At 41.9% G+C, this 13976-nt stretch overlaps 1 protein-coding gene across 5 annotated transcripts in view; it reads left to right on the top strand.

Annotated features, from left to right (window-relative positions):
* Positions 1–13976, top strand: part of asxl2 (ASXL transcriptional regulator 2) — a 151593-nt gene that overhangs the window by 37510 nt on the left and 100107 nt on the right. For 2 of the 5 annotated variants that reach the window (XM_078399393.1, XM_078399390.1), the window contains exon 2: positions 2941–3017. The exons of the other annotated variants lie outside the window; for them this stretch is intronic. The gene's annotated coding sequence lies outside the window, so the exon portion shown is untranslated. The remainder of the gene's footprint in view (positions 1–2940; positions 3018–13976) is intronic. 5 annotated transcript variants of the gene reach the window in all.

The following is a 13976-nucleotide window of genomic DNA, read 5'->3' as shown; positions in this document are numbered from 1 at the left end:
CCAACTAAAAAAAAACTCTCTTCGCCAGTCTCTCATCGTCACTGAATGGCTTCATCCCAGGCAACATTCCAGTGAATCTCCTCTACACCCTCTGTTGTGCGATCACATCCTTCCAACAGCATGGTGACAAGAACTGCTATTAATATTCCAGTTGACATCTGACCAAGGTTTTATAAAGCTGGATCTTAACCTCTCTCCTTGTGTAGTCATTGCCCTAATTAATGAAGGCCTTGCTATTAATCTCTGTCTTTGCAAGTAATCATTAATCCTACCTCTCAGAATTTCTTTCCAATAACTTTCCTGCTTCTGATATTAGGTTGACAGATCTATAATTACAATGTCTTTTCCCTTCTGCCCTTCATGAAAAGAGAGACTACATTTGCTATTCTCCAGTCATCTGGGACTTCACTTGTACCAGTGACCGATGAAGATTTGAAAATCTCAGTAAAACCCCTGCAATCTCTTCTATTGCTTCCCATAGCAACCTGCAATAATTCTCATCTAGTCTTGGGGATTTACCCACATTTGGCATCAAGGCATTGAGACCCTCGTTTGGGACCTCGCCTATACCTTCTGGCTTCATGTACATATGTCTCCTGTTGTCCTTAATGGGTTCTACTTTTATCCTGATTATTCTTATGCCTTTCTCATACTCTAAATGTTTTTAGATTTGCCTTACTGTTGTCGACCTGTGAGATTTTGTGACCCCACTTTTCCATTGTAATTCTCTTTTGCAGTGGCTTCCGAAACATTTAAGGTCTTCACAGGCATCACCCATCTTTAGTCTCCTAGACCTGCCATATACTTTTTTTTTCTATTTGTATCAAAACCTAATATCACTCAACATCCAGGGTTCTCTGTTCTAGTTGCCCTTTGCTTTCACTGACAGAAACATGTTGGCCCTGAATTCTTGCGATTTCTCCTTGGAATATTTCGCCCAATGTGCAGGTGTAACTTCACTGTAAATGGGTGCTGCTGTTCAGCTGCTGCCTTCTCTTATTTTATTGAAGTTTGGCTTCCCTCAATTTGACCCTTATTAAAATTCCCCAGTACTATAACCTTTAAAAAAAATGTTTTACTCTCTGCTATTTGCCTACATATTTCTCCCTCTATCTTATTGATTGGCACGTTTGTAATACCCCCTTCAGTAATGTGTATAGGCATCCTTTTTGTTTCCTATCTCTACATATTTAACCTAATTTGAGGAGACTTTGAGAGTAGCCTCACTCAACACTGGCGTAATGTGTTCCATGACTATCAATGCAGCGCCCGCCGCCTCCCCGTTACACTCTCCTCAATCTCAGCTGAAAATACTGTACTCTGGGATGCTGAGTTGCCAATTCTTTTCTTTGGACATCCATTTCTCTTCAATGGCAGCAATATCATGGCCTCATGTATTAATTAAAGCTTTGAGTTTACCTTGTTAGATACCTTGCATTAAAATGGTTGTTTTCTCCTCGATGGACATTTAGTTTCCTACTCTGACGAGCAGACAAGAAAAATGTCACCTCTAGGTAATTGTACCTCACCATTTAAACATCTAATCTGAGCCATTTTCCCCCTGCTAACTCCATTTAAACTTGCCCCACAGCACGAGCAAGTAGTGGGTTGCACTGTCTTACACATTTTACTGTATGGAAGATCAGCCTGATGAAACATTCAGATGGGGTTAAGATGAGCACGCCAAATTAAATGCATACACTGGGATGCCACACCACTCCAAAACAATGTTAGTAAGGACACAGTTTATTCCATGTTCACTCTTGAAGCCCTTGAAAGTATTGCTGGAGGCCTCTTGAAATGTGGCCAAAGAAGTTTAAACAAAAATCTTTTTTTCTCAAGGTACTGCCCTGCTACAAACTCATTCTTAGTTGTGTCATGACTTCAGCCCAACCCAACCACTTAACATTCAACTATCCCGTCCATAGGCAGCCTGACCTGATCAACCATTTTCCACAAACCTAAACTGTCCAGGTGACTGTGAATAATGTTGGGCGCCAGTCACGATTATGTGAGACGCAAAACTACTTTGCACAAAGGCTAATTCTCTATTCACCCACCACTAATTAGTATTCACCCACCACCTAATTAGCACTGTTCTCTATTTAACACCTGAATTTAGCTGCCAGTAACCTGACTGAAGAACCTGATTTTTGCAGTCTTTCTTGAGTTGTCAGTTTTGATTCCTGTGGACTATTTCGTATGTTCTTATTCCTCATGGAATTAATAATTCTAATTCTAATTTTTCAGGAATTATGATGGATCCACACACAAACTGACAAACTTGCAGTGTTTTTGGTATTTTCGAATATAGTTTCTGATTTCCAGCTTCTGCAGGACTACTGCTTTATCAAGTAAAATGCATTCATTTAAAAATATTCTGTAATTAGTTAACTGATACTCTGCCCAAACATCTATTCACATAAGTGCTGTAACTAAATACTCCAAAAGCTCTTGTCTTGTGCAAGCATTTGCATTGTTCATTCTTTTCATCAGAGCTCTGGGAAAATAAGTTCTCGTTTATTTAATTGTGGTCTCAGCCTGTAACAATTAAGGCTCCATTTTTTTTCGATGGAAGTTCCTTGTATTGGCACTGTTTAGTTTTTCATGTATTATAGCCAGCTGTGCCATTGTGATTTTATTTGGCAGCTTTTTGTCAAGCTGGGTAAGTAAGAAAATTGTGCATTAAATAGTTCTGCTGTACAGGTAACATGTTGCATATTTTCTGCTGGTAAGTCAAAAGTGATGGAGTTAAATGAGCGCCCATAAATTGTAAGATGTTTTGGTGCCTGTTCTTTTTATAAAGACGAATGATTTGGCTCTATGTACTGTTAGCATTGCATAATGACCAACGAATAAGCCTGAAATTGGCAGAAAAGGCCTGTGACGCTGAGTCTCCATTGAACTATACTATGTAATTCTTCTTTCTTTATTTTAAAGATTGACAATTTGCAGAGCTGGAAAATCAAGCAAACCCAGTCGCTGTTTTGAATTTCATATTGCCCACATTCAGAAGGGTGAGATGCCAAGAAATATTATCTAAAAACATTATTATGTGTTTATGTATTTGAGGATTGTTTGAGTGAAGCAAATGTTGCATGGTTCTTCTTTACACTCAAGACTGAAGAATAGATTGATGTTAGGTTGAAGTCATAATTTGAAAGGGTATTAAAATAATATTGGTTAGACAACTGTTTCTGTAAAATCAGTGACAAATACAATCAAGTGATCAGAATTTCTCATAGGTCAATAGGCCCCATTGATGAACAAATGCCTCAATTGTTTTACCAGCAGGTCGTAATAAATGTGGAGATCACTATAAAATACATCAGTTTCAAAATGGCTACATAGTAAAAATATTTTATTTAATGCCTTTGAGCATTTAATCTTTGTTTATGAAGAAATCATTTTGTGCCCTCAAAAGCAAGTCAACACTTCCTTTGTTTTGAGAAAAAGCCAATTAATATAAGTTTGCAGAGATTTCAGTAATTGCTCCAGAATGTGTGCGTTGTTCAGACCTATTTCGTGGGGAGAGATTTGTGCTCAGTTAGTGCACTGCTAAAGTTAATGGATTATAATTTTTAAATTGCTCGATCCCAATAATTTTGTGTACATTTGTGATGATGTATTTATAAGGCAGCTTAAATAATGAGAATCTGGTCAGATTGTAATTTTGCTCTCGGTAGCTTTTTCGTATCTCTGAGCTTTCCCTCGGCATTCCGTCGATGAAGTGCACCCAACAGAGTATTCTTTTTTGTTTTAGCAGGACATAAATAGTAAACAATTCCTGTTTCGAGAAATCCTCAGAATAACATTGATCAAGACCTCTTGAGGCAAGAGGTGTTCTAAACAATCGCTGGATGCTTTCAAGAGAGAGTTAGATAGAGCTCTTAATGATAGCGGAGTCAGGGGGTATGGGGAGAGGGCAGGAACGGGGTACTGATTGTGAATGATCGGGCATGATCACATTGAATGGCGGTGTTGGCTCGAAGGGCTGAATGGCCTACTCCTGCACATATTGTCTATAGTCTATTGACCTGCTTTTAAAAGCAGATAGAACGGTGGTGAATTTGAAGATTAACTGGCAGAATATAGGATTGAGGTAGGCAAAGGCTAAAACAAAGGACAAAGTGAACTAATTGGAGAATTGAGACAAATTCAGAGTTGGAGTACGGGATATGAAACTGAAATAAATTATGTTCTCATTCAATAGTTTGTTCATTAACTGACTTCATCCCTTTGCAAGATTCTCCAGAGAGCAATGTGGCTTAGCAAGCATTATGTGAAGGGTGACTGGAACCTCGAGCTAAATAATGTGCCAGTCTACTTGATTGTAATTGAGATTTTTTCTCACTTTTATATAAATTTATAAAATATCCCACAGGAAATTTTAATTTTCCCTGCTAGACAGAAATGGAACTTTCTTTCCTGCACCATTCCATGAATCCATAGCTTGTACACAGCTGGCTTGGCACAAGATGAGTTGCTCACTGGACTTCGGCAGGAGTCTTTTACAGAAATGCTTCAGTGGGATCTGGTGATGCTCAAAAGGCCTCCAGCATTTTCCAGCTGGACTGAAGCAGGTTGGCAACTGGAATGATTGACAATTGGATTGCTTGGGATAGTTTGAAACTTTCCTCTTCACAACTAGCAGATCAATGTTCTTCCCTGCTGCACAATTGCTTGCACAGTCACAAAATTCCATAGATAACCATCCTCCCTGGGTCACCAGTTCCTCTGATAGCAGCAGTTGTTCTCCAACCAATTGGGGCAGAAAGTTAGCAGCCAGTTTTTAAATTGGAGAATTTCAAAAGCACAGGTTTGACGCTGAGGCAAGATTGTACATTATGCATTCACCCATCCAAAACAATGTTTAAAATCGGCAACCCAGAATGTTAGATCTGTATCATGGAGAGGTGCTCATTGAGCTTGTTGGTGTGGCAGTGGTGAAAAATCAACAGATTTTTTCTTTTTCTTTCGAAGGCAATGGACAAGAAAAATCCATTGTGAATGCTTCTCCTAGCTAGCAATGATCTATTCTAGATTTGCCTTGAACACCATCTCGTTTGATGTCTCATTTTCACACCTTACCCTATTTAATCTCTGCGTCTCCCTCTTCCCGATTCTCACTGAAGAAGGGTCTCAACCCGAAACGTCACCCATTCCTTCTCTCCAGAGATGCTGCCTGTCCCGCTGAGTTACTCCGGCATTTTGTGTCTGTCATCCATTGTAAACGGCTGGCGGTGCAGAGGGGTAGATGCGGAAAATAGTATTCCAGAATTGATGAGGTAGAAGTTCTATCTGCAGTTAATGGAGGGAGAAGATTTTACCAACGTAGAAGCTTGAAGGTCTTTTGGCAGTCATACTTTCTCTTTGTTTGCTCAATTACAGATGTGCAATTATTCACTGTTGGCAGTACATGTTTTTGATTTAGAATCATTGGCTTGGGGTATATTTGATTTGTTTGGAGGTGGAGACAGTGATTGATTAAAAGGTCTGACTGTATCCCTAAATATGATGAATTTCCATTCATATTGCTTTGCTTTGTTATGTATATAACTTGATATTTCATTGTCCATTATCTGGCTCGGTACTTCCAGCACTCACAATTACCTTTAAGCGTATTGGATTCAGTATTAATTCTTTTACTTTAGACCCCACAATATTTCATTGTGTACCTCTGGGCTGTTTGTACCTGATTCACAAATGATGATCACATTTTCACTAAAGTCCCAACACAGAACTAGTGCACCTTGGCTTTTATAATGTATTCAACCATTTGTTTTGATCTATATACCCTCACTTACCCTTGTATCTCTACTTCACTTGTACCATCTAGTTCCTTCGCATCTCTTCCACTTCCTGTGCTTGCTTGCTTCTCTCACCTCATTGCACCAGTCATCCGAGTATATTCAGGTTGGTTCTTTGTTTGGAAGGATGCTGTGATACATTCAGTTAAGCGGGCCCTGCAGTAGCTGTCTGCCTGCTCCTTGGGTCAAGCTGCAGGTCTGAGAGACCCACAAGGTTCTCTCCTCTAGTGATTTTAGAAGAGACTGAAGTCAGCCTTTCAGTTCACCAACTTGTGAGCGAAGAACCACTCAGAACATTGTTGGTGAACCGCCGCTGAACTTTTCCTCCAACATGAGAATATAATATCATCTTTGCCTCTGGTGTATTTGCATGTTTGCTTAGACCTGCAATACTTCTATGATATTGTTTTTTGGGGGTACCATAATTTTATAAAGGACATGAAGCTATAGAATACTGAGAGAATAATTATAAACTGTATGTCACTTAGCTGTGAACAAATGTTAAATTGTGATTATGTTTTCAAGTTCATTCAAGTGTTCCCATTTGTTCCATTTTACACATTTATTTTTGTTTAATCTATTCTCTCTCATACATAATAAATCCCCAAAGATTCTACAACTGGCATTCACTGGGATTAATTTATAGCAGCCAATTAACCTCCCAACATACACATTTTTGGGATGGGGAGCAAACAAGAGCACCCAGGGGAAACCTTATGTGATTGTCGGGGGAATATGGAAACTCCTCAAAGATAATGCTCAAGATCAGGATTAAATCTGGGTGACCAGAGCTGTACAGCAGTAGCTGTGTCTACTGCACCACTGTGCTTAAAATGCAGAGATAAGGACCATTGGAAGGGCTGGAGATGCGCATGCTGGTTAGAAAGTTGAGCAGTAGAGATGTCCTGTGCATTATAAATCTCTTCTTCATTTGTGCATTGGTCCTTTGGTAGAAATGATCCTTTGGCCCACTGAGCATGCTTCCCCATTCAGCAAGATCATTGCTGAGCTTCCACCTCAAACACCATTTTCCTGCCCTGCCTGCATATTGCCATCATTTGATTTTAAATATTCAGGCACCTATTATTCTGTTTTGAATGCAATCAATGACTGAGCTCTCACACCTTTCCAGATGGAGAATTCTAATTTGTGTGATTGCATCCGACCACCATTTTGTGTGATTGTGTTCAAAACAGTAAGTAGCCCTTATTTTAGTTCAGAGTCTAACCAAGGAAAAAAATCTTCCCTTCATCTATTCAATTTTACGTTTCAATGATTTTGCATCCCTAACAATTATAAACTGAAAGGAATAGTCTACGAATAAACGGGAGGTCATTTAAAACCGAGGTGAGAAGAAACTTTTTCACCCAGAGAGTTGTGAATTTGTGGAATTCTCTGCTGCAGAAGACAGTGGAGGCCAATTCACTGGATGAATTTAAAAGAGAATTAGATAGAGTTCATGGGGATAGTGGAATCAAGGGATATGGGGAGAAGACAAGCACAGATTACTGATTGTGGACGATCAGCCATGAAGGGCCAGATGGCCTCTGGCACCTATTTTCTATGTTTCTATGAATGGTATAGTTTTCTTAATCTTTCATGTAAGAAACCCAGCAATGAAGGTGGCTAACTTAGCATTGACTTTCTTAATTGCTTGGGTCACCTACATGTTAGGTTCCGATAACGTGTACGTGAGCAGGCTCTCTCCTCATCAATGTTCCCCAGTCGCTCCAGGTTAAAAAAATTCAAGAACCCATATGTGCTTTCAGTAGTCTTTTAATTTTAAATGCCCATAGAAGCTCTTAATATCTGTGTTTTACAAAATGTTTTTATTTGTTTACCCTCGTCTTCTATTTCCCCTTTATCAATTTTGTGATCATCCTTTGCCAAATTCTAAAATACTTCCTATGGTCTGCTTTATCTTGCAATATTTTGCTTTGAATTATTTCTATCTATAATATCTCCTATAATCTTTGGTTGAACCTTCTTTCCAGTTTCATTTTTGTGATGTTGATAGAATGTAAATTTAGTGTAAATCAAGTGATTTTTAAGGTATTGTTCGCTGCTGGCTCTTTGAATGTAATTTCACGATCTCCCATTCTGGCGTTCACTCCCGCACCCCTCTTCCAACCATCCCTCCATTTTTATTTGAGAACTGTAGATGCTGGTGCTGAAGCTGGTTTACACAAAAACATTACAAAATTCAGGGTGTCAGGCAGCATCATGGGGTGTTTTGTGTTGGGAACCTTCAAACTGATTGTGGGGACGGACGGAAAGAATGTGCAGGAAGAGAGGAGGGGCAGGACAAAGCCTGGGAGGTAATAGGTGGATACACGTCAGGGGAGGGTTGATAGACAGATGGTTAGACAAAGGCCAGAGATGAAAACACAGAACGAGTGGGACAAAAGGGTTGAGGAGTTGCGAATTATGAAGCTAGAGGAGGGAATGTAGGCAGAAGAGAATGGGGAGGGGAGAAATAGATGCGAGTCCAGATGGGGCACAGGGTAGAAGGGGGGGAAGGGGGTTGTGGGGAAGTAGCGGGGAGGGTTGTGGAAATCTATAATTGGGCAACTCAATGTTATTGGGTTGTCAGCTGGAAAATGAGATGCAGTTCCTCCACTTTGCATGTGGCCTCACTCTGGCAATGGAGGAGGACCAGGACAGAAAGGTCTACTCTCACTTTCTGCGTCTGCACTGCATCTGCTCCCAAGATGAGGCTTTCCATTCCAGGATATCCACGATCTCCTCTTCCTTTACTAACAATGTCCCCCAACCCCTGCTGTCATAGATGGATCCCTCACCCACATCTCCTCTATGTTCAGTAGACATGCACTTGCTCCCTCCACACCCCTAGATTTAACAAGGATAGAGTTCCCCTGGTTTTCACCTTTCACTCCACCAGCCAACACATCATCCTCTGACTTTTGTGTCACCTCTCACGTGATGTCACCACCAGTCACATATTCATGTCCCTACCCCTTTCCGCCTTCCACGGAGAGCTGTTCCTCCATAATTCCTTGATTCACTCATTCCTTCCCACCCAAACAATTCCCTCCCTAGGTATTTTCCCCTGCAAATGCAGGAGATGTAACATCTGTCCCCGTACATCCTCCCTCTTCTCCATCCAGGGACCCCAACAGTCCCTCCAGGTGAAACAGAGGTTCACGTGCATTTTCTGTCACCTCATCTACTGCTTTCAGCGTTCCCAATGTAGGCTCCTGAACATTGGCGAGACCAAGTGTAAACTCGTTGACCATTTCACTGAACACTTGTGCTCAGTCTGCCAAGGCATACTGGATCTCCCAGTTGCTAACTGTATTAACTCCTCTTCCCATTCCATGCTGACTTTTCTGTTCTGGGCTGCCTCCATTGCCAGAGGGAGGCCACACACAAACTGGAGAAGCAGCACCTCATATTCTGCTTGGGTTGCTTTCTACCCAATGGTTTCGGCATTGAATTCTCCAATTTTAGGTATCTACGACCTCCCCTCTTTCCCCACCCTCCCTTTCTTCCCCCCCGCCTCTCTCCTGTGCCCCACACAGGATAAATTGTATAAATCATACAATTTAATACACACAATTTAGACAAATATTTAGCCAGTTTTCACTGCATGTATAATTTCTAAATCATTAATTCCCTGGACGTGTATGTGAAATATTTAAAATGTTTTATCTTGGCAGCGTGTTGTTAGCAGTATTTTGATTTTTGAAATTTAATCCTATGCATCATTTATATATGCATATTTATAAATGCATCATGCATGTTTTTTGAAATCACACAAACATAATGTAATTTTGCTAAAATTGTGTACAAAATAGTGCATAGGTATGACATGATCACATCCTTTGCCCCTTCACATAGAATCCAATCACAACAGCATGGACAGATCCTCAACATGTACACATGAACATATGAAAGAATATGATCAAAGATGTATGACAGTCACGTACATTTTGATTCCAAACACTAGGCCCTCCAATACTCTCAAGGTAATGGACTCCTAAGGCTTCTCAAAGCTCTGGAGGGAAACCACCGGTACCATCTCTGCAAATCATCCAAATTCACTGGCAGGATAACTGAACTAACTTCAATGTCACATACCAGATCGTCATCCCCATCACTGAGGTCCTAATTGCATTAATTCATTCCTTTCGGCAGGCCACATCATTCGCATGCTTGAAACCAAATGCCCAATTGAGACACCATTCCAACCTCTGCCTTGACAGGATGCAGATGAAAGATATTAGGATGTTATCAAAGCCTTCTTTAAGGAGTGTTACATTCCCTTCAACTTGTGGAATTATGTGGCGCATAACCTCCCATGGTGAATGAGGAACATTTGGAATGTCATTGAGAATCTTGTGTGCAGTTGTCAGGAGCACAACGATCACAGTGTAAATGGTGAAAAGAGTATACCGCCTCCTGAACTACCTAGCTGCCAACAATGTCAAGCACCTTGTGCCCCTTATCAAGAGTCGAGAGTGTTTAATCGTCACATGTACCGACAATGGAACAGTGAAATTATTACTGGCAGCAGAGTAACAGGCCTGTAACAAATACACATGGCAGAGTCTAAAGATTACACACTGACGTCATGACTCTCCTCCGATCCAGAGTGGAAGCAAGTCCTACTCAATCCTGAGGGAATGCCCAAGTAGATGGATTGAGCAAAAAACAAACTGCTGAAGAAACTCAGCATGCCAGGCAATATCTGAGGTGGGAAATGGGCAAATGTTTTAGGTTGGGGCCCTTCATTAGACTGATAGAGTAGAGGGAAGAAATGTGGTAGAGAAAAATAAGGTAAAGATATGGGGCAAGAACTGGCAAAGGAGAGGTGGATTCAGGTGAAGAGGGGTGATTTGCAGATGACTGAGATAGGGGAGAGATAGATGGAGCTAGTACTAAGGCTGGAAGTGAAGTGGAGACAATACGGTGCAGAGGTGGAATCTAGTAATGCAGGGAGATGGGGAGTAAAATGTAGAAACAGAGGGAGAGAGAATGGGTGAGAGGGTACAGAGGGAATGAAAATAGGGGATTCGGTGTGGGGAGGGGTGAAAGAAGAGCGGATGGGAGCAGGGAAAGGAACTGGGTTAAGGGGCAGTGGTTGTGAAAAGAAACGTATGCGTGGGGAGGGGTGAGACTGGGCAGATGAGAAGGAGGTTGGTGATCTGAAATTGGGCAATTCAGTGTTCATGCCGTTCATAAAATGTAAGTTTGATGTCCTGAACATGTTTGTCTCCAGTTTTAATTTGCAGCACCACTCTGCAAGCCAGGTTCAGGAACCCTGCTTGCCAATTGTTTCCACCTTCATGAGATGCACCAGACAACAAGGGCACAGAGACAACATCAGATAACAGGGCACACAACTTTAACCAGATTACTGAATGGTATCCAGACAATAGACAGAATCTGCACCTGGGAAGTTTGTCAGCCTTATTTATCCTGTGGTCATCTGTGGTGCCCTTTGTACAAGAGCCAGTGTGCAGTATCTTGTAAACTAAAGACTTTCCCAACAATTCTTGGCTCCTTATTTCCACCTGACCTGGACGTGGTAGGAAGCTCAATTTTCACTGGGTCATGAAGCCTTATGGAGCAAAATACCATAGGATTCCTGATGGAGAGATGCCATGGATCTAGGATCTTACCTGGGATCTCTCCAGTTCTCCGGAGGGAGTCTCTCACTATAGATTTTACTTTAGACTTTGGAGATGCAGCACAGAAACAGGCCCTTCAGCCCACTGAGTCTGCGACGACCAGCGATCACCCTATACACTAAAGCTTTCCTACACACTCGGGACAATTTACAGCTTACAGAAGCTGATTCACCTACAAACCAATATGTCTTTGGAGTGTTGGAGGAAACCGGAGCACCTGAAGAAAACCCACGCAGGTCATGGGGAGAAAGTACAAACTCCGTACAGACAGCACCCAAGATCCGGGTTGAACCCGGATCTCTGACGCTGTAAGGCACCAACAGCGCCACCGAGCCACGCATTAGACCCGCTCTGTTGCTTCTATAAACCATCTTGCCACAATGAGAGCCAAACTTAAAGCTGTGCACAGTAAGGTCATATGTGATAGGAGCAGAATTAGGCCATTTGCCCCATCAAGTCTACTCTGCCATTCAATCATGGCTGATCTATCTCTCCCCCAACCCCATTCTCCTGCCTTCTCCTCACAACCCTTGACACCCGTACTAATCAGCAAAGGTTTGTTGCCCGTAGTAGTAGTGTAATGCCAGAGGGAGGGAGGGGCGGGGGGGCGGGAGAGGGGTAGGCGTCAATGAAGAGAGGAGCTTCTAAATGTCCGGTCAGGGTGCCAGTTTCTGCCTGATCATAGCTGGTTCTTGCCAGCATTTGGAAAACACATAATTTCCCATTTTATTTAATTGCATTGCCATTGCTGTTTCCCCTAAACGGCATCATGCAGGCCAGGAAATGAACAACCAGGCACTTGCTAGGGCTGCAGGGTCAGGTTAGAGATTGTATCCGCTACCCTTTTCTGCTTCTGAGGCACTGAATCCTTTCTACTTGCAGATATGATTGAGAAGAAAGTACGGTTTCATTCTCCAGACTGCATTTCACTACAGCAACACTGGCAATAAATTACTGAGCTTTAATCATTGTCCAACTTCAATGGTGACTGCAGTCCATGCCATTCCCCAAACTCTACCTCCAAGTTAGGAGCTGCTTTGACATGTACTTCCTAGAAAGACAAGGATACCGATCACATGGATACTCAATGTTGTAGAGTGTAATCCAAGTCACTGGACTTGCTCAGTTGGAAATCATTTTTTCCTTTACAATATGCTCACTATTTTACATTGGAAGCTCTTCCCATGGCAATGCACAGTTACCTCGCACCCTGCATTGGTTCAGGAAGGGCAGGACCCCAACACCCTTGATGTTGATCTCCTGGCAGAGTGATGTACATACGAGTGATACTGAATAAATAGAAATCCAAATCTCAAATTATGAAACTGTCCCAAGTTTCAATCCTACTGTTACAAATAATTTTAGTATCTTTTGCAGCTGGAATGTTCGTATTTGCAAAAGTTGAGGGACCATCCTATTTGAACAGTACATGAAATTCACATTAGGCAGGAAATGGTGTTGGGTGGACTGATGGGACTGAAGTCTGATAAATCCCCAGGGCCTGATGGTCTGCATCCCAGGGTACATAAGGAGGTGGCTCTAGAAATCGTGGATGCATTGGTGATCATTTTCCAATGTTCTATAGATTCAGGATCAGTTCCTGTGGATTGGAGGGTAGCTAATGTTATCCCACTTTTTAAGAAAGGAGGGAGAGAAAACGGGAAATTATAGATCAGTTAGTCTGACATCATTGGTGGGGAAGATGCTGGAGTCAGTTATAAAAGACAAAATTGTGGAGCATTTGGATAGCAGTAACAGGATCGTTTCGAGTCAGCATGGATTTACGAAGGGGAAATCATGCTTGACTATTCTTCTGAAATTTTTTGAGGATGTAACTAGGAAAATTGACAGGGGAGAGCCGGTGGATGTGGTGCACCTCGACTTTCAGAAAGCCTTCGACAAGGTCCCACATAGGAGATTAGTGGGCAAAATTAGAGCACATGGTATTGGGGGTAGGGTACTGATATGGATAGAAAATTGGTTGACAGACAGAAAGCAAAGAGTGGGGATAAATGGGTCCCTTTCAGAATGGCAGGCAGTGACTAGTGGGGTACTGCAAGGCTCGGTGCTGGGACCGCAGCTATTTACAATATTACATTAATGACTTGGATGAAGGGATTAAAAGTACCATTAGCAAATTTGCAGATGATACAAAGCTGGGTGGTAGTTTGAACTGTGAGGAAGATGCTGTGAGGTTGCAGGGTGACTTGGACAGGTTGTGTGAGTGGGCGGATGCATGGCAGATGCAGTTTAATGTGGATAAGTGTGAGGTTATCCACTTTGGTGGTAAGAATAGGAAGGCAGATTATTATCTGAATGGTGTCAAGTTAGGAAAAGGGGACGTACAACGAGATCTGGGTGTCCTAGTGCATCAGTCACTGTAAGGAAGCATGCAGGTCCAGCAGGCAGTGTTGGCCTTCATAACAAGAGGAGTTGAGTATAGGAGCAAAGAGGTCCTTCTGCAGTTGTACAGGGCCCTAGTGAGACCGCACCTGGAGTACTGTGTGCAGTT

The sequence above is a fragment of the Rhinoraja longicauda genome, chromosome 5, assembly GCF_053455715.1.
Source record: "Rhinoraja longicauda isolate Sanriku21f chromosome 5, sRhiLon1.1, whole genome shotgun sequence".
Lineage (NCBI taxonomy): Eukaryota > Metazoa > Chordata > Chondrichthyes > Rajiformes > Arhynchobatidae > Rhinoraja > Rhinoraja longicauda.
The sequence above is the reverse complement of the archived record's forward strand: the minus strand, read 5'-3'. Positions and strand labels throughout refer to the sequence as shown.